Source organism: Trachypithecus francoisi, unplaced genomic scaffold (assembly GCF_009764315.1).
Source record: "Trachypithecus francoisi isolate TF-2019V2 unplaced genomic scaffold, Tfra_2.0 Lachesis_group10, whole genome shotgun sequence".
Classification (NCBI taxonomy): Eukaryota; Metazoa; Chordata; class Mammalia; order Primates; family Cercopithecidae; genus Trachypithecus; species Trachypithecus francoisi.
The window spans coordinates 10,583,332-10,598,127 of record NW_022681455.1 but is presented as its reverse complement, the minus strand read 5'-3'; the positions used below and the strand labels follow the sequence as shown (position 1 = coordinate 10,598,127).

The window sequence follows — 14,796 nt, the reverse complement described above, 5'->3', positions numbered from 1 at the left end:
CTCAGCCCGGAGACACCCGTAAAGGGTCTGTGCTGAGGAGATTGGTGACAGAAGACGGCCTCAATGCGGTTGAGACGAGAGGAAGCCATCTGTCTCCCGCACGTCTCTGGGTCGGTGTAAAACCAACCATACATTCTATTCTAAGAGAAAACTGCCTTATGGCTAGAGGCGAGACATCATGGTGGCAATACTACTCTTTACTGCACTGAGATGTTTATGTAAAGTTAAACATAAATCTAGCCTACGTGTACATCCAGGCACAGCACCTTTCCTTAACTTATTTATGACACAGATTCCTTTACTCACATGTTTTTCTGCTGACCCTCTCCCTACCTTCACCTTATAGCCCCGCCACACTCCCCTCGCGAGGATAGTAAAAATAGTGATCAATAAATACTGAGAGAACTCAGGGACCAGCGCCAGTGCAGGTCCTCACTTACTAAGCGCCAGTTTCCTGGGCCCACTTTTCTTCCAATGTACTTTGTCTCTGTGTCTTATTTCTTTTCTCAGTCTCTTGTCTCCACCTTGCAAGAAATACCCACAGGAGGCCGGGCGCGGTGGCTCAAGCCTGTAATCCCAGCACTTTGGGAGGCCGAGGCGGGCGGATCACGAGGTCAGGAGATCGAGACCATCCTGGCTAACATGGTGAAACCCCATCTCTACTAAAAAATACAAAAAACTAGCCGGGCGAGGTGGCGGCGCCTGTAGTCCCAGCTACTCGGGAGGCTGAGGCAGGAGAATGGCGTGAACCCGGGAGGCGGAGCTTGCAGTGAGCTGAGATCCGGCCACTGCACTCCAGCCCGGGCGACAGAGCAAGACTCCGTCTCAAAAAAAAAAAAAAGAAAGAAAAGAAATACCCACAGGAGTGGAGAGGCAGGCTCCCTTCATCAAACACACCTAAGTTTGCATGCCTGAGAAAGGTGATAGTGTTCCCAGAGAGCAAAAGTTGGATCCCATTTCACAAAGAGAGTTTCAGATAACTTGAGCTGTTGACACAGTATTATCTACAATATGTGGAGTGACTACCTACTGGCTCTCTTTAAAAGCCTGACAACCTCAGTTCTGAGGTCATTTCAAAGAACTTAAAGGATTCTTGTTCTCTTTCCTACCCAACCCTCTCTCCAACTTCCTTTTCTGAAGAAAGAACAAAACCGCCAGGGCTGCTGCAAAATTCCTGGATGTATCAGTCACTGTAATTCAGGGGAACCAGGAAAAGCAGAGGTCTGGTCGCATTACAGAGGGTTCTCAGAGTTCACCAGCTTGCAGTGCTGCAAGCGATCTCGCAGCCAATGTGAAGTGTATTGGAGATTGATGTGGACAGTAAGGACACTTCCAAGGGAGAAATTAACCAGTCCAACTAAAAGATCAACTGTGGCAGCTACACAAGGTGTGTTAAGAGTGGACCCTGCTCCCATCTCACTCCCGTAGTCACCTAGCAATCCTACCTGCTGAGGCTTGTGCCAATTGGAACAGCTGCTCCTGTTAGGAAAACATTTGATGAACAATGCAGTCATTTCCCTGCCCCCTCTCTGTTCCACTCCACCCCTTAATTTCCTGCAGTGAACTGTAGGAATGAATGGTAACAGTGGCATGGATGCGATGGATATTGATTTGGATATTAATGTGGTGAGCTGCTAGAGAATTGGCGGGGATCTTTGAGATCACCCATCACAACCCCGTTATTTTCACAGATGAGCAAATTGAGGCCTTTAAAAACATTCTCCCCAATGTCATTCAGCTGGATAGAAACCAGAGCCTTAATTCTACAGCTTCCTGGTCCAGGTGCTGAAGCTAGTCTGTTTGGCTAAATCCCAGCTGCTCGAAGTGCCGGGGTAAAGTTACTTAACCTCTTTACACAACCAGGCCTTCCCACTGTGAAAAGATAAAGAACAGTGGCTCTTGTTTCAAATGGTTGTCAGGAAGACTAAATGAGATACCTCTTGCTGAGGGTTTGGCAAGAATCTGGGCACCTGGTACATGTTCCATAAGCATTAGCTATGGTTGCTGTTGTTGTTTCTCTTTTGGAAAATACCCAACACTTCTGACCCTGCTAATGAACTGATATTTTGATTTCTGTTCTTAGTAATGGAAAAAACAAAAAAAAGCATTTACCTTAAGCCTTTCAAATGCTTTATTCCCGGAGGTTAAATTCCATTCTCCTTCCCCATCACTGCCTCCCCTTTAGCCCATGGGAAAATATATTTATATATAAACATATAAATGTTTTTATATAAATATAAAAATATTTTAACACATATATATGCATATATAATATATGCATTTATAAATATATATTTATATATGTACTTTAAGAAATATATTTTTGTATGCATAAAGTATATATTACATATGTATTTTAAAATATATATTTAAAATGTATACATATAATACATATGATATATACATATATACACATAAATATATTTATATATGCATATAAGTGTGTGTATATATATATTACTATTTTATTATATATATTCTCACACACACTCTAGAAATGTAACCGTATGAAGGGAACAATCCAATAACCATTCTGATGCCTTCATGTCTCTTCATTCTTACTAGAACCACACCCTTTTCTGTAAAATTTGTCGTTGGCAGGTCTTGCGGAGAACAGAAGGGGAGAGTTGGAGTCGGAAAAGGGAGGCAAAGGGCTTTCATTGCGTGTTCAGTTCGTTTTTTTCCCTTCTCTTTGCCTTAAGCCCTGATCCTACAATAAGGAGCTCTGATAAGCGCCAATGCAAAACAAACTCAAGAAATCATTCATCATGATTTAGCCAAAGCAGATTGCAGATGGGAGTGGCAGCGTGATTTATAGTTCAAAACAGCAGCATCCAAAAATAACTAAATGAGGCCAGGCGCGGTGGCTCATGCCTGTAATCACAGCACTTTGGGAGGCCAAGGCAGACGGATCCCCTGAGGTTGGGAGTTCGAGATCAGCCTAACCATCATGGAGAAACCCTGTCTCTACTAAAAATACAAAATTAGCCAGGTGTGGTGGTGCACGCCTGTAATCCCAGCTACTCGGGAGGATGAGGCAGGAGAATGGCTTGAACACAGGAGAATGGCTTGAACCCAAGAGGCAGAGGTTGCGGTGAGCCCAGATCACGCCATTGCACTCCAGCCTGGGCAACAAGAGCAAAACTCTGCCTCAAAAAATAAAAAATGATAAATAAATACATAAAGAAAACAAAACCCCAAAACCACAGCCATTATTTGTCCTGACTTATTTACAGTGGTTTAGATGAACAGACTGAGCCTAGCATGTGATGCCTTCCAAGTGGCTGGCCCTAGCAGTAGGTTTGTTTTCTTTGGTATCTGTGGCAATTGAACAGGCATTTCCTTCCAGTAAATAACTGGGCAAGCTAAGCTATTAACTTCCAACCAGGGCATTATTTCTGCTCTGCCCACTCTAGTTGGCTCCACAGACTGAAAATTGGCGTTAAGTGGTCATTCCGTATCAGTCCCACCTCTCTCTGTCCCAGGATAAACTTTACAGTCACAAACAAGAAGACAGCACGAGGACTATGGCTAACAACACGTCATCATCTCAACTCAACATGAAAACCAAGGGCTGGGCTGCCTGGGGGTTCCTTCTGAGCATGCTAGGATTTCTCTTCCCTCACAATGAGTTAGTTCTCATTAATTTTCCACGAGCTCTGCTTCCATTGCAGGTGAGTTTATAAAGGCTAAGGCAGATGCCGGTCAGGGGAGGGGCAGGACTGGAACCCGAGTCTGACCTGCTCTCAAACCTTACTGTTCTTCATCACCCTCTGCAGAATGAGTGGCTATTGAATGAAGGCAGTGCTTTTTTTATTTTTTATTTTTAAGGCAATGCTTTTTGATGAGTCCTCTCATCTCCACCAAGACCACTCCATCTTGATCTGTGTCTAAGGCTTTAGTTGTGTCCGATTGGCAACCTCAAACTCTTTGGCCACAAGCGAGATGCAGGAAGTAAGCAAAAACAGATCTCCAAGCAACCACAATAATCATCACACATTGTAGGACGGATTCAGGCACTCAGTGCCTACAGGCAGGTAAGGCACAGTGCGGGAAGCTGGTGAAGGGTCAGAGAGCAGGGCCGATGAGTTCACAGAGGGCTGCGGACATTGAGGAGGGTTGGGTGGCGGCCACAGGGAATGAGAGAGCTTGCATCCCTCCCCACTCCCCTACCCCTGGCAATTAATGCCACATGGGATCATGAGCCCAGGGCTGCCAGCTCTTCCAGTGTTTTCAGAGAAGTGAGAATCCTGAATGTTAACAGAAAAACTCTCAAACTTCCCCCTAAGGACTGCATTTGGCCCTCAGGATGCCAGTTTTGTCTTCTTTGGTTTAAGCATCAAAGCTTACATCCTTTATATCCCTCTGAGGCTTAGCCTGTTAACTCTTAGTTATCTAGTCACGATCATAACAAATGTTCTTATAGCTACACAGATACAAAGTCACAAATTAGAATAGGCAAACAAAACTGGCAGGTTCAGGTCCCCTGCTGACAGCAGTAGGTGAAGTAAGTTCAACTACGAATGCAGAGCTGCAGGAGATCATTTGGAGTAAGGATAACAGCATTTATACAGCTCCATGCCCATTTTATTACTTGTTTTTGGTTTTGGTTGTTTTTTTTTTTTTTGAGACAGAGTCTTGCTCTGTGGCCCAGGCTGGATGGAGTGCAGTGGTGTGATCTCGGCTCACTGCAACCGCCGCCTCCCGGGTTCAAGCGATTCTCCTGCCTCAGCCTCCCGAGTAGCTGGGATTATAGGTGCCAGCCCCACAGCCAGCTGATTTTTGTATTTTTAGTGGAGACGGGATTTCACCCTGTAGGCCAGGCTGGTCTCAAACTCCTGACCTCAAGTGATCCACCAGCCTCAGGTCTTACAAAGTGCTGGGATTACAGACATGAGCTACCGTGCCCAGCCCCATCTTATTTTACTTGATCAGTATCTCTAGTACTTACAGAGATCAAACAAGTTAATGTCTATGAAAGGACTTGAAAACTGTGAAGAAAATAGGCCAACCTAGCTTTCTTTGAATATAAGCAGAATACAAACATTTAGTGAAGCAAATAGAAATGGATTAATAGACATGTTATACATATATTCTGCACATTCTATTTAAAAAGGCATTTCTGAAATGTTTATTTAATATAGTGGGTTTTTTCATTGAGGCACTGTTTTTGATAGCACAGTATACAGAGACAACAGATTGGGATAACAGTTTTATAAGACTAGAGGTTAATATTCCTCTTGTGAAGAGGTAGCCTATAAATTAATAAGAAAAGGTAAATAACCAAAGAGAAAAGCAGGTACATGACAATCACAATGCATGACATCACATGACAATCACAAAGTACATGACAATCACAAAGCACATGACAATCACAAAGCAGAAAAAACTAATGGCCAATGAACATATAGAACCACACCCTTTTCACACTAGAGGTCAGAGAAATTCATATTAAAACAAAATCATGCAATGCGGTAAATTCCTATAGCTTGATGTTGCTTCAGCATCCATTCTGAAGATAAGCTGGACTTTCTCATACCAGAAGCAGGATTTAGTCAACCCTTACTTAAGACAGTTTCCAGTTCTCCGCCTCCTCCCAGTTCCTCAATGTGGTAAATCCAGATATCTGCCTCAAACAAGTGCTCAAAAGTGATGATCTCAACGACAACAACAAAAAAATGGATCTAAGTTAACTTCATTTTTGTATGTTTATCCTTTTCAATGTTCTCTCCTCCACAAGAATATAAGCTCCATGAAGACAGGGGCTTCAAATCTACTCTTTTTTTCTTTGTTTTTTTTTTAACTTTTAGACAGAGTCTCACTCACTCTGTTGCCCAGGGGCTGGAGTGCAGTGGCTCAATCTCGGCTCACTGCAAACTTCGCCTCCTGGATTCAAGCGATTCTCCTGCCTCAGACTCCAGAGTAGCTGGGATTATATATAGATGCACACCACCATGTCTAGCTAATTTTTGTGTTTTTAGTAGAGATGGGGTTTCACCATGTTGGCCAGGCTGGTCTCGAACTCCTGACCTCAAGTGATCCACCTACCTTGGCCTCCCAAAGTGCTGGGATTACAGGTATGAGCCACTGCACCCGGCCAGCTTCATCTACTCTTTTTTTTTTTTTGAGACGGAATTTCGCTCTTGTTGCCCAGGCTGGAGTGCAATGGCATGATCTTGGCTCACTGTAACCTCTGCCTCCCAGGTTCAAGCGATTCTCCTGCCTCAGTCTCCCTAGTAGCTGGGATTACAGGCATGTGCCACCACACCTGGCTAATTTTGTGTTTTTAGTAGAGACGGGGTTTCTCCATGTTGGTCAGGTTGGTCTGAAACTCCTGACCTCAGGTAATCCACCCGCCTCGGGCTCCCAAAGTGCTGGCATTATAGGTGTGAGCCACCGCACGTGGCCCTTCATTTACTCTTTACCACCGAAAATGGCAGTGCAGAGCAGAGGTACCCAACAGATATTTCTTGAATCAACTACAGAAGTTAGAAAAAAGACTACAAATAAACCCACTTTTGGATGAATCAGTGAGGGGTGGTCATACTGGTGGTGGGTTAAATCAAGGAATAAGTGTTTGCAAAGCGCTAATTTTAAGGCGCACCTCCTACCACCACAAAGTTCAAAAACAACGACCTGGCGTTTGCTTTAAATGGATTCAATAGGCCAGGTGCAGCAGCACGCGCCCGTAATCCCAGCACTTTGGGAGGCTGAGGCAGGTGGATCACCTGAGGACAGGAGTTCAAGACCAGCCTGGCCAACATGGTGAAATTCCGTCTCTACTAAAAATGCAAAAATTAACTGGGCAGGGTGGCAGGCACCTGTAATCCCAGCTACTTGGGAGGCTGTGGCAGGAGAATCACTCGAACCCAGGAGGGGAAGGTTGCAGGGAGCCGAGATCCATTGTACTCCAGCCTGGGCAAAAAGAGTGAAATTCCATCTCAAAAAAATAAAATAAAATAAAAATAAACGCATTCGACAAACCAAGGAATTCGAGCCCATTAACTTGGCCCATGAGCACTTCTGCTCCTGGGGCTCCGGGCAGACTGCTTAGTGACCTACCAGGAAGGAGGTTTCCCTAGCATTTCGCCAATTCCCAGGGCGACAGAGCCCACTCTGCCCACTTTGTGGCTGAGCTCCCTGGAGTCAGGGAGTGGAGTCACTTGCCTGGGATGAGAGGAGGCAACTCCAGGAGCCTCGGGGGGGGGCGTCTGAGTGCAGAGCCCACCCCCTGCCCTACATGGCTGTCACCTCCCTCACACTGCACAGCAGCCCCCTGGAGCCGAGGTGTGATTTCTCTCCATCTGATGTGCAAGAAAGCCTCAGGGAGGTAAAGTTGCTAGGCCATAGTCACATGCGCCCAATTCTCACCAGCCTCCTGAGTGCTTCTTTTCTATTTTTCATTTTCATTTAATTTTTTAAAGATGAGATCTCACTCTGTCACCCAGGCTGGAGTGCAATGGTGAGAGCATAACTCACTGCAGCCTCGAAATCCTGAGCTCAAGAGATTCTCCCACTTTAGCCTCCTCCTATAGCTGAGACTTACAGGCACTTGGCTAATTTTTATTATTATTATTATTATTATTATTACTATTTTTAGACATGGGGTCTAGCTATTTTGCCCAGACTGGTCTTGAACTCTTGGCCTCAAGTGATCCTTGAGATTTCAGATTTCAGGATCCATAAAGAAAGTTTTATAAGGACACAGCCATGCATTGTTATGGCTATTTTCACACCTCAACAGCAGGGTTGAGTTGTTGCAACAGAGACCTAGTGAATGGCCCACAGCTTTAAATACCTACTACACGGTCCTGTGCAGAAGAAACACTGAAGACTGAAGTAGAATCACATGGCAAATATATTTGCCTCACGTTATCTGAGGTAACAGTTTGGTCATAATTGTGAGTTTCCTAGATAATTGAAGCCTACCCTTTTGCGCACAGAATAGTTAATTAAAAAAACAAAAACCTATTCCAGGAGGCTGGAATTCAGGATCCAGAGGAAGAAGAATTTGAGAGGGAATGGAAAGACTTAGGGGGAGGTAGGCAGAATGGGTTGGGGAGCTCCAAAATGAGAGAGGGCCTTCGAATAGGACAGAGACAGAAAAAGATTTGGGGAGAGATAGAGAGACACACATAGAAAGAAGAACCAGGATTCAGAGCGATCACTGCAATCAGAAAAGGGGGTAAAGTGTTGTAAGCAGGAGCTCAGAAGCACTCAGGAAGCTGGATACAGTGGCTCATGCCTGTAATCCCAGCACTTTGGGAGGCCGAGGCGGGCAGATCACCTGAGGTCAGGAGTTTGAGACCAGCCTGGACAACATGGTGAAACTCCCTCTCCACTAAAAATACAAAAAAAATTAGCCGGGTGTGGTGGCAGGTGCCTGTAATCCCAGCTACTTGGGAGGTTGAGGCAGGAGAATCGCTTGAACCCGAGAGTCGGAGGATGCAGTGAACTGAGAACGTGCCATTGCACTCCAGCCTGCATGACAAGAGTGAAACTCCATCTCCAAAAAATGAAAAAGAAAGAAACAAAATGTCAACCCAGCCTTTTGGCCAGAACTGCCATCTTCCAGTTAAATCGATGCTATATGAGATACACTATCATGGAAAATGTGGTTGACAAGAAAGAGGATTTAATTTACCACATAAAAATTAATTTGCCAAGATGATGAACAAAAGGGAAAGAGGAAAGGCACCCAGTGTATGTTCTCTAGGCCTTTTAGAAAACATGGAGTTGTTCCTTTGGCCACGTATATGCGAATCTATAAGAAAGGTGACAGTGTAGGCATCAAGGGAATGGGTCCTGTTCGAAAAGGAATGCTAAGCTGGAAGAGTCTGTTCCCCAGCATGCCGTTGCCATCATTGTAAACAAACAAGTTAAAGGCAAGATTCTTGCCAAAAGAAATAATGTGAGTATTGAGCACATTAAACACTCTAAGAGCCAAGCTGGTTTCCTGAAATGCGTGAAGGAAAATGACAGAAAAAGAAAGAAGCCAAAGAGAAAGATGCCTGGGTTCAACTGAAGCACCAGCCTGCTCCACCCAGAGAAGCACACTTTATGAGAGCCAGTGGGAAGGAGCCTGAGCTGCTGGAACCTCTTCCCTATGAATTCATGGCATCGTAGGTGTTAAAAAATAAAAGACCTCTGGACCGGAAAACAAACAAACAAACAAGACCGGAAAACAAACAAACAAACAAAAAACCTTCCTGGCTCAAGGGCAGTACCAAAACAGGCAGATTTGGCTCACGGTCTATAGTTCCCTGATCTCTGCTCTAGATTAGAATCATGCTCTCCCCATCCTAAATTTTGCAATTTGGGGATCTTTACCACCACGTGTAATTTCTGTGTTTTTCCAGATGAGGAAGTGTGAAATAAGGGAAAATAACAGTGTTGAGCATCCTTCTCCCCACGCCCCCTTTATATGTACCATCTGAGTTGCAGTGCCAAGGGGTGGATTTATACAGAATGTAGGCAAGTAATTTACACTCATAGCCTCAGTTTTCTTTTCTGTAAAATGCAGGTAATAGAAACTACCTCACAAAGCAGTGAGAGTTCAAGGGGATGGTAGGTATATAAACACATGCATATAAATGTGGGTACATGTCCTGGTGCCCACCAAACCCGGTTTCTGCTGGAGGTGACAAGGAACCCATGAGTGGACAAGCTTCTCTTGGCCAGTCCTAGATATGCCAGGGCAGAGTCAGATGCCACCGTCTAAGGCAGGCTGCAGAGCCACTTTGCATGTCTCCGCTTCCTTTCGTCTTCTATAGAATGGAGACATTAAGAACGCCGGCCTCATAGGGTTCTTAAGAGACTGAAATAGGCTAGTATATAAAAAGAGTTTAGAACAATGCCTTGCATGTAGTTAGTACGTGACAAATCTCAAGACATCTCTCTCTGTTGCCAAACCCAGCTCATCTAGGCCCCTGAGCACCCTGACCACCTTCCAGGGTAGGTTTAGTGAAGCAGAATGGCTGGTGTGCAGGGGTGGTTCTGTCACCTGAAATATCCCTAAGCACAGGCAGAACCCCTCAAGGCCACTATTGTCATGGGCAGTCTCAGCCCAGTGTGGGGGGAACTGCATTTCATTCCCAATTGCAGCCTGGTCTTTGACACTGCATCTGACTTGGTTACTCCAGTGAGCCGGCCTGCTGGTGCACCCGCAAAAAACTAATGATGGGGTCAATATGTGGCATGGTGGTGAAGACCACTGCTTTTCAGTTGAAGACCACATTTAAATCTGGCCCTGCTGTTTGCTAAGGGGCCCTGAGAAAGCTTCTAAATATTACTGTGCCTTAGCTTTCCAATTTTTAAAAGGCAGTAGTAGAAAGCCTATCCAAGTGGTGGAAAGGAAATCTAAGAAGCTTTCCGTGGCTTCTCTGTCTGTTACACCACCTGCCCCCACCCCAACTTACCTTGCTCTTCCAGGGTCACACTGCTTTTCTCTGCTTCCCTAGCAACCCCACTGGGAGAGAAAAATTTCTTTCCTTTCTGGTGTTAACTGCCCAGCTGTTAACACTAAATACCCAAGCAAAGATAACAACAACAACAACAAAACCCACAAATGAAAACTTTATCTTTGACTCTACTCTGTTAAATTTCAAGGAACAGTGTAGGTAACTATTTGTCTTTCTGCACTGAATGTCTCATCCGAGAAAAAAAAAGATTAGAAATTCCAAGAGACACTGTTTGACAATCTAGCTGCTGCCAGATACCTATATCTAGAACATCCCATCCTTTATATCTTCCGAACACTTTCAAATAAATGGAAACAAAAGTCTTAAAATAGAGATAGGCAGTGATTTCTTCCAACTTCTAATTTTAATAGCCCTATTAAATTCTGGACTCATTTTCAGTTTACTCAGTCCACTCTTATACTAGCTCCTTTCCTACAGAGCCAGCCATTTGCCTGAGTTTAGACAGTTTGTTAGGGCAGAGGGCTTGGATAGATCCCAAAAACCAGATGTTTCTTCTGCTTTCCTAGAAATTAAATCAGGAACAAATTTGCCTCCAAGATACATCCTGTATTTGTACTTAACCGGAGACAATTTTTGCATTTGATGCTCTCACTGGGTAATATAGTTTTAAGTTCACATTTTATATTTAGCCATCTATCTTTTTATTTTATTTATTTATTTATTTATTTATTTATTTATTTTTGAGATGGAGTCTTGCTCTGTCGCCCAGGCTGGAGTGCAGTGGCACATTCTCAGCTCACTGCAAGCTCTGCCTCCCAGGTTCACACCATCTCCTGCCTCAGCCAGGCGTCCGCCACTACGCCCAGCTAACTTTTTTTGTATTTTTAGTAGAGACTGGGTTTCACCGTGTTCGCCAGGATGGTCTCGATCTCCTGACCTCGTGATCTGCCTGCCTCAGCCTCCCAAAGTGCTGGGATTACAGGTGTGAGCCACCGCGCCCGGCTTGCCATCTATCCTTTTAGATGACATCCTTAAACTCTATCCTCTCTCCTAAAAAACAATGCGAAAATCGTTATAAATGGAATAGGTCCAGTCCAGGTCCACTTTGGATGGGGTCTTCACGACTGATATTGTAGCTTTGATTACTACCCTTCAATGTGTTGTAACCTACATAAATGAGTGGTTTCAAGTATCTTTTTCTTTCCAGGTTATTGATAGTGCTGTTCTGCGGAACATAAACATTTTGGGCACCGAATTCTTCATCCTGACATGGAAAAGTGAGCAGGAATGGGGTGGGAGGTGCTTAGGGTGGTCAACTGTCCCGGTTTGCCCAGAGCTGAGGGGTTTCCCAGAACATGGGATTTCAGTACTAGAACTAGAGAAGCTTTGGCAGACCAGGGAGAATTGTTCACTCTAGACAGCATCAGTCCTAACCACTCCCAGATAGACAATTACTACGGAAGGTATTACTGATTAGGGATATATAATAACTGCTCAGTGTGAAAGGAAAAGAAACATTCAAATCATTATCTCAGGGAGTGTGGAGGGGGGAGGCATGCAAATCATCACTAAGTCTATAGTGCGGAAAATCTCTGCGTGATCCTTCTTCACATTTCCGTGAACCACTGAGGCATGGGGACAAATGATTAATATTCATGGGATGGCTTTATAGTGAACTCAAAAGAATGCATTTAAATTATACCAACTACACAGATGTTTTCCAGTGGATATAGGAAGGTTTTGGTAACAAACAATAATGGGAGAACATAAAGAGATAATTTCTACTATAGGGCTTGGCGCGGTAGCACACACCTGTAATCCCAGCACTTTGGGAGGCCGAGGTAGGTGGGTCACCTGAGGTCGGGAGTTCAAGACCAGCCCGGCCAACATGGTGAAACCCCGTTGCTATTAAAAATACAAAAATTAGCCAGGTGTAGTGGTAGGCGCCTGTAATCCCAGCTACTCGGGAGGCTGAAGCAGGGAGAATTGCTTGAACCTGGGAGGCGGAGGTCGCAGTGAGCTGAGATTGCACCATTGCACTCCAGCCTGGGTAACAAGAGCAAGACTCTGTCTCAAATAATAAAAAAAAAATAATAATTTCTACTATAGCATTACAGTTTCTAAACACCCCTCCCTCTATACCACGTGTAACTTGAGAGATCTTCTTTCAGTATGGGGTGGGATTAATAGAAATACACGGGATTGTAGGGATGGAATGCTCATTCTAAGCTTTATGAGAAATAGGCAGTGAGGCTAGAAAATGTAAACTCATGTTAAGGAGCAGGACAATCAGCCAGCCACTTGATCTCTCTGGCTCACAATCTCCACATTTGTATAACTCGGATTAGAGGATGCTCTCTAAGGCCCCTTGTGGTTTTAAATGCTGTCATTATTTTAGATTCAGCATAGAATAAAGAGGAGGCTGTTTTTAATGGGCAGACTGTACTTGAGCGGCTTGGTTTAGATTGAGCACCTGACAAACAAAGTCCATCAAGTGGTGGGATAATGGACCAGAGATAAATCTAGAAGGCTTAGAAGTGGGGAGGAAGCTGGTTAACTGCAACAGACCAAAATCCTGGGAGAGAAGAAACCAGACAGGGACGTGTTCAGCCTCTCTAGGACATGGCCCAAAACTTAGCAAGGACTTCAGGGTCTTGGGGAGAGTAGTTTTCACATAGGACACAAGAGAGGATTTGGACTCTAAGGCAGGAGGGCCTTTTCAGTAGGCCCCCCAAAGAACTTGAAGAAGGAGCTCAGACTTGGACCAAGAGCAGAATTAGATTTTCAGTGAAGGAAGAATTATGTGTGAAGATTGGGTCTAAGGAAGGAGATGGCTAGAAAGAAAATGAACCAGGAAATGTCCAGAAGAGAGGGCTGATGGTAGCACGAAGTTAAATTTATCAGGATGACATGAGTATCTCCAGCTTACTCAGGAAAGACTGAAGTTGTATCCTCTGATATTTTCACAGTTAAGTTCTGATCTTTTAAACCTGGCTGAGGAGGAAGGTTATGGTAGAATACATTTCACAAAAGTACAAAGCTGAAGGGCAAAGCTTCGAAAGCGCAACTCCCATCCATCCATTCTCCAGAAATGTGGTGTCAAAAGGAGACACAAGGTAAGTGGATTCAGGGAGAGCCTTCTAACACTCATGGCTTTGTCCAGAAGCACTTAAGAAAGAATGCCACATGCTGGGTGCTGTGACTAATGCCTGTTATCCTGACACTTTGGGAGGCTGAGACAGGTGGATCACGAGTCCAGGAGTTCAAGACCAGCCTGAGTAACATGGCCAAACCCCATATCTGCAAAAATTACAAAAATTAGTTGGGCATGGTGGTGCATGGGAGGATCGCATGAGCCTGGTAAGTTGAGGGTGCTGTGAGCCATGATCACGCCACGTACTCCAGCCTGGGTGACACAGTGCAACCCTGTTGAAAGAAAGAAAAGAAAAGAGAAAGAGAGAGAGAGAAAGGAAGGAAGGAAAAAGGAAGGAAGGAAGGAAGGAGGAAGGAAGGAAGGAGGGAGGGAGGGAGGGAGGGAGGGAGGGAGGGAGGGAAGGAAAGGAAGAAAGAAAGGAAGAAGGAAGGAGGAAGGAAGGAAGGAGGAAGGAAGGAAGGAAGGAAGAAAGAAAAGAAAGAAGAAAGAAAGAAAAGAAAGAAAGAAAGAAGAAGAAAGAAAGAAAAAGAAAGAGAAAGAAAGGAAGGAAAAGAAATCCACATGAGGTCAGAGGGTGAGAGAAAGACAGGTTCATGAGCAGTCCTAGCATCGAAAAACTACATTGAGAAATGGTTAGTTAGAAAAGCAGTTAACATATTTTTGCTTAGGGCATAGCTGACATAGCAAATGGTCCACTATGATGGTAGCTGGACCTTGGGTTGAAGAACAGCCTGTCTGGAGCAGATGCTGCCCCCAGGCTGGGCTCAGAATGAGAAGCATTCCCAAAATAAGCAGGATGCTTTGGAAAAACTGAGTGGGAGAGAACTGTCTCATTGCTGATGCCCAAGAGCAGAGGAGCATTTAGGAAACGTCAAAGAAAAATTGAACATGGGCCAGGTGCAGTGGCTCATGCTTATAATACCAGCTACTTGGGAGGCTGAGGTGGGAGAATTGCTTGAGCCCAGGAGTTTGAGGCTGAATGAGCCAAGATCACGCATTGCAATCCAGCCTGGGAGATAGAGTGAGACCCTGTCTCAGAAAACATGGCTGAAAGATATTGTTGAAAGTTGACCCTTCAGGATTTGGCAAAATTACCTAGGGTGTGTGTGTGTGTGTGTGTGGTGGGGGGAGCAGGTGGCAGGGGGTGATGCAGGTGGTGATGATTTGAAGTTGACTGGGCAACAGTGCTGTCCTAAAATTATTTCCATTTGACTCAACTCA

General features: G+C 44.6%; 1 protein-coding gene across 3 annotated transcripts in view; it reads right to left on the bottom strand.

Annotated features, from left to right (window-relative positions):
- The window catches only part of GCNT2 (glucosaminyl (N-acetyl) transferase 2 (I blood group)), a 116,140-nt gene that overhangs the window by 48,364 nt on the left and 52,980 nt on the right, over positions 1-14,796 (bottom strand). The gene's annotated exons all lie outside the window — the stretch shown is intronic.